The sequence below is a fragment of the Arachis hypogaea genome, chromosome 11 (assembly GCF_003086295.3).
Source record: "Arachis hypogaea cultivar Tifrunner chromosome 11, arahy.Tifrunner.gnm2.J5K5, whole genome shotgun sequence".
Taxonomy (NCBI): domain Eukaryota; kingdom Viridiplantae; phylum Streptophyta; class Magnoliopsida; order Fabales; family Fabaceae; genus Arachis; species Arachis hypogaea.
The window spans coordinates 140,623,345-140,630,086 of NC_092046.1; the positions used below are offsets into that span (position 1 = coordinate 140,623,345).

General features: G+C 37.5%; 1 pseudogene; it reads right to left on the bottom strand.

Annotated features, from left to right (window-relative positions):
- Positions 1-412: 412 nt before the first annotated feature.
- LOC140176248 (mRNA-decapping enzyme-like protein) lies at positions 413-1,550 on the bottom strand (annotated as a pseudogene).
- Positions 1,551-6,742: the final 5,192 nt, after the last annotated feature.

Here is a 6,742-nt window from a genome sequence, read left to right on the forward strand (position 1 = left end):
AGTAAGGCCTTAAAAGTTAGAATAGTAGGGGAAGAAACAAAAGAAACTAACCCCTTTATTACCGGAAAAAATGGCTTTTTACATCAACTAAGACATAATATAAGCAGGCAGAAGATAAGACCCAATTTTAAAAATTCTCATGTGGATAATAGTTGTAAGGGATACATAAATAAATTTCCAACACACAAGATATCCTTACTTATAAAATCATACAAGAAATCTAAATGGAGTACCCGTGATTATGTTCATCGGGGGTTCCACTGCGTACAAACACTGGCGCAGCTTTGCATAGATTGGGAGGATCCGAAAATGAGAAAACCTACATTTACCGGATAGGCATGAGTGGATAATTTTAAAACCATTAACAACTCAAATTGACTTAAAAATTGGAGCCATACGATCCCCACAATCCATGGGAACAGGATAAGGTAGTGGCGCCAGATAAAAACATAGTAGTATTATTACCTCTTTGTAGAAGACACCTTTGACTTTGGAGGCACCTCAGCATATGCATTAAGGATCCTGAAAACCAGCCAATTTTAGGTGAATAACACAATTGCATGAAAATAATACAAATTGGAGAAAAATTTTGTTGTAAAACTAAAGCATAAGTCACAATATCGATTATAATAATTAAAAAAATTGCAAACTATCTATGTGTAACTCGGCATTTCCATGTTTCATTACCTGTTAAAAAGATTTGCAACCTCTTCACATTCACGTGCATTATAGAACCAGATGCCATTCACTTCTTGGGCAGTATTTCTATACAATAGATAAGGAACCTGAACTTCATACTCGAAATCCCCCAAAAGATTTTACACCAAATTTTCTGCTTATGCAGATAGACCAGGGTTAAATATAGGGATATTTGGAAGTTCTCAACCACCATGTACAGTAGCAGTAAAGTATATACCTCACCCACAAAATAATGTCTACAACGCTTATATTTACAGCTTGCATAATTACTAATTTCACTGTACTCACAATATTGAGTGCAACATAACAACTACAGTGGAATTCTAATAGCCAATACCCAAGCCCAAATCCTACAATATTAGGGGCAAGATCATAACTAATAACTAAAATGGTGCTCTACCTCGGATCAAGAAGCATATGAAAAAAAAATGATGACGGAAAAGGAACAAAAAGTAGACCTTTTGACAACGAAGAGGGATCCCTCGACGTCCTTGCAGCTCTGCAAACGGTAATCGCAGAAAGAAGACAGAGAAAGCGTTAGAGAGAGAGATAGAGAATGGAATCGATGAAAGGAAGGAGTGGATAACGGAACGAACCTATTGGGAGAGGTCGATGTTGAACTCGTAGAAGGTGACGTGTGCAGCGGTGATGAGGATTTCCTCGACGAAGGGGTCGATGCGCTGAAGAACAGTGAGGTTGAGGAGCTTGGTGCTGTGCTGGTCGAGATTGGGCATGAGCTTCCCGTTCTGAGACATCATGGAACCGTAAACACAAACCCTAGAATTTTACGGGTTGGGTTTGGGCTTTGGATGTGTTGTGTGCCTGAGAGTGAGAATGGAAAAGGGGGAATGGAATGGAGAATCAGAGATGAAAGAGAGGTGAACCAATTCAAAAAACCCTTAAGAGGAAGTCGGCCACGGAGAGAGAGAACACATCGGCCAGAGGTCACACTCACTGCATCAAAGGAAGAACTCCGTTCCCGTCGAGCCCTCCTGCACCCCGTTATACTCCACCTCGCCTCTTTGACTCCTCGTCGCCCTCTTGGTGTGATCATTCCGACGCTGCTGCGTTTCGGAGGGAGAGTCACTGCCTCAGAAGAAGAAGTCTCGAGCCGTCCTCCGCCCCATTATAGTCCATCTCGCCTGTTGTGTCTCTGTGGGTTGAGGATTTCGGAGAGGTCTGCTGCCTCCACCACGTCCTCCTCCTCTGTGCTTTCAGACAACGAATTCCAGTTGCTAGGGTTAGTGTTTTAGGTGGGGGTCGTAGGGATTGGTGATGGTTTTGAATCAGACGGTTCTGTTGGCTTTTTACTGGGAAGAAGGAGATTCATAGAGAGATTGAGACACTGACACGATGAAGGAAGAAGGAGAGAAAGAGAGAGAGAGAGTGAAAAATTTAGAAGCGAGAGAGAAGGAGCAGCGCAGAGACAGAGAGAATAAGCTTTACCTTTAGCTTACTACTTCTTCATTATTTTATTTCAAATTAATGTGAGAGTGACATCTGGCTTAATGAGCCACGCCTATTGTACAAGTAATATATATATATATATATATATATATATATATATATATATATATATATATTTATTTATTTATTTAAACCCTTACTAAATTTAGTCACCAAAAAAAATCCTTACTAAATTTTACAAACTAAACTCTAAGAATTATTCAATTAAGGGAAATATATTTGGTGGAAAAAGTATATTGAAGAGTTTAAAAGATTAACTTCAAATATTTTATTTTTGTGGCTGTGATTCATTCTTGATCCAATTTTTATTATTTGCTTTAATGATCATAAAAAAGTTAAATTAAAATTATGTCCTAATTTTCTTTTTATATATATATATAACTATTTATTTAAACCCTTACTAAATTTAGTCACGAAAAAAAATCCTTACTAAATTTTACAAACTAAACTCTAAGAATTATTCAATTAAGGGAAATATATTTGGTGGAAAAAGTATATTGAAGAGTTTAAAAGATTAACTTCAAATATTTTATTTTTGTGGCTGTGATTCATTCTTGATCCAATTTTTATTATTTGCTTTAATGATCATAAAAAAGTTAAATTAAAATTATGTCCTAATTTTTTTTGGTCTTTTTGGACTGAAGCACAACACAATTAGATCCAAGAGGAGAGATGCAGCCTCATGAGTCAAGTCACTTGGTCTTCTTTTCAGCCTCCATGGAAACGTAGCAATGGATGCCTCTAGAGCCGCAACTCCACCGGTCGCTGCGGGTCATGCTGTCGAGTTCGCTCTCTGAAGCATCAACAATCTTTTCATCTTGAACGAAAATTCTGCTTTGTCGTCGCTCCATAGTTGCTTCTTATTGCCGTTCCAAAGTTCGAGTTCCAATTCATTTAAATAAAGTTCGTGAAACATTATTTTCTGGATGTCTTTCTCGGCGACAGGGAAGAAACGCCAAATTTGTTGGCATGTTTTGTGCCATTGATAAAGGACGATGGCGAGAATCGATCTCCACTAACTTTCTTTTTTATTTATAATTTTCAAAAACTGCTCAATGTAATTGAATTATTATTATTGTTATTGAAGAGTTTCAAAAATAATCGATGAGATATGTTGAGAAAATTTCAAATTTAAAATTGATAGTTAGAGATCCATTAATTTAGTTTCCATTCAACCCAAAATTAATGCAATTTGCTTCCTCTTCACTTGAGGTAGGAGAAAGAGAAGTGGGTGGTGTTGAGGAATGAGGTGAAGGAGGAGTCGGCAGTGATGAAGTGGAAAAGAATATTCTCAAGTCATGTGCTAGAGGATGAAGAGGACGACGGCCATGGAAACTAGAGGTTGCTGCTGCTGGCGTCAATATGCATTATATCCGAGCACCTGTCATCTTCAGTTCTTTGAATTAATTAAATTAATATTATAAATTTAACCTTATAATTTTTTATAATTTTAAACTATACCTGGAGCTTGGAGGTCATGAATATACTTTTCCCACCATAGAAAGCTCATTCAATTAAACTATAAAGTGTAAATTGAATTCTATATCTTATCCGTATGAAAATAAAATATTCACTCAAAATATTAGTCAATATTAAAAAATATTAATTTTTAATTATTTTCTTTTTTAAAATAAAACTTCGAATTCTATACTTCTATATTAGAGTAATATGTAGGGAGTGACAAAATGAGTCAAACCCGTTGTGTCAAACCATAAAAACCATAAAAAAAAGATGACCGGAATGAGATTTGAACCCACCAAACCCACAGACTTTGACGGAGCGCAACGAACTAGTCCGACAGGCTAACAATATTTTTTGTTTTAGTGGCATTTTGGTCAATTTACTAGCATCATATAAATAAAAAATTAAGAGAATTAGGGTTCACACAACACAGCACTGTGTTCTTGAGCCTTTGTTCTAGTGCCCTCTGTCCTCTGGGTTCAATCAAACACATAGACTCTTGCCCTCTCTCACCCTAGCAATGCCACCGTGTTGGTGAGCCCTAGCTCTCTTTTTGTCGCTGCACATGAAGCCCCCAGGGGCACAAAGAATCAACAACGATGACTCGACTCTAAAGGGGGTAGTTTCCCGCTGCATCATCGATCAAAAGTTGCGGTTGGCAGGGCTGTGTGAGGTGCTCGTCGATCTCTTCGCACCGGCGTCCTAGCACTCTCTCCCTCTCAAAGGTGCTCTGTCTTCCTCTCGCAGGTGCTCTGTCTTTCCCTCTCTTAGCTCTACGGTGGACAGCGGTGCGTGCTCTTCTTCTCTGCCAGTGATGTCCTCTTCTGGTATTGATAAGATTGATTTCTTTATTTTTCTTAAATTTTCTTTTGTTTCTTTGTTTGAATGATATTTGATTATTTAAAGGAGGCTAATTCTGTTCTCTTTTATTGACTTATTATTATTGATTTTGGAATATTGATTTATTTACTAATTTTAAATATTGTTATGTTATTTAGTTTTGAGTTGTGAATTTTGCCTCTTTGGATGTTTAGTGCGTGAAATTTGAACTCACACAACTGAACCGACAAGTGCATCGGGTCGTCTAAGTAATACCTCAGGTGAGTGAGGGTCGATCCCACGAGAATTGTTAGATTGGGCAAGCTGTGGTTATCCTGCAAATCTTAGTCAGACGAATAGAAAGATAGTGGTTGTTGTTGTAGGCGCATAAAACAAAACAATAAAGAAAACAATAAAAAACTGATATAGAAACAATAATAGGAAATCACTTAAGGCCTTGGAGATGCTTATCTTTCTGGATTAATACTTCTTACTGACTACTTTAATAATGAGTGATTCATTCAATGGCAAGGCTATAAGTGATTAAAGCCGGGGCTAGTGGTCATTAATTTTTTCTGATCATCCAAATCAAACTTCGGTGCTAATGGTCATCCAATCTGAACGAGGGTGAAGCTCACGCAATTCAATCTCTGGTGATCTAACTCAAAATGCCACAGACAAGGTCAGATCTTCCGAATCAGAGAATGATGCTCATTATTCTAGCCTTAACGCCACAGAGACCTCAATTACCCATGACTAACGAGATTTCATGTCATGTATCCTAATTAGCCCAGATACTCTCTTGGAACCTGTGATGTACTCTCAAGCTGTAGCTCAATACTATCCTGCTAAGGCTTCGTAAAAGCTCATATAGAATAAGGGGTCATACTCTCATTCCACCCCAAATTCATAAAGATGAAGAATGAAAATACATCATAGAATGGAATCAAACATGTATTAAAGTAGAAAAGTAATTATATTAATCCTTGGGAATGAGCAGAGCTCCTATCCTTAACTTAGGAGGTTTAGTTGCTCATGCCTTAAGAAGGTGTAATGTAATGTGTCTGTGCTTCTCCTCTCTTGGGAGGCATGATCCTCAGGAGGAAAGAAGTCCCTTATTTATAGTAAAAACTCTAAGACTAAACCTAAAAGATATTATTCTTAATTAAAATTTACAAAAAGAAAATAAAATAAGCTAAGAAGTGCTAAAATCCACTTTGAGCCCACTTTGGTCATGTACTTCGTATGCCTGGCGTTCAACTTGGGCTTCTGGGCGTTGAACACCCATTAGGGGGGTGAGCATTCTGTTTTCTTGCTCCCTGGGTGGCGTTGAACTCTAATCTTGGGCGTTCAATACTGGGCTTGCTCCTCTTTGAGCGTTGAACTCCAGTCTTGGGCGTTCAACTTGGAGGCTGGTCCTTCTTGGGCGTTGAACTCTAGAGGTGGGCGTTCAACGCCCTTTTTGGGCAATGATTCTAAAAGAAAAGTATGGACCATTATATATTGCTGGAAAGCCCTGAAAGTTAGCTTTCCAACAATGGTAAGAGCACGTCAATTGGACCTCTGCAGCTCAAGATATGCTCGTTGGAATGCGTGGAGGTTAGGATTTGACAGGATTTGCTATCCTTTCTTTGTCTTTGAATCAGACTTTGCCATATTTCGCCAATTTCACCCAAAAATCACCTAAAATCACAAGAAAAATACAAAACTCAAAGTAGCATCCAAAATGTGATTTTCGCATTAAAACATATTAAAACATAATAAAACTTGATCAAATGTGCTCAAAAGCACTAAGGAAATGGTACTAAAAAGGGTATAAAATATCCACTCATCATTGTTGATGGTGAAAATTTAATACAATTCTGGAAATAAAAAGGGATTTGATTATCTGAAGTTGCAGAAGACATTATTATTTAAAGATAAAAGAGGAAAGGCAGAACAGGGTAGCAAGTTCAGCCCATATCACTTTTACGGGGCGGGCTGGCCCGTCTCGTTTTGTGGCAGACTTTGGTGGAACGGGTAGCCCACTTTGCCAACCTAGTAATATGTTTCATCACAAAAACTAGAATAAATTAATGATTTCACTCTTGATTTATGAAAATATTGACAAATATAACTCATTTTTTATGATAAAAATGCCCCCGTATATTTTAAAACGCTTCAAAAATGTGCAACCGTAAAAAAGAAGCCTTCTCTGTTAGCTGAATTGGCTAAAGTGGCAAACCAAAGTATATAAGTGTCATTTTATCATATACACAATTGCTTCATTTTCAATTTTCTTCCTGCATCTTAACTC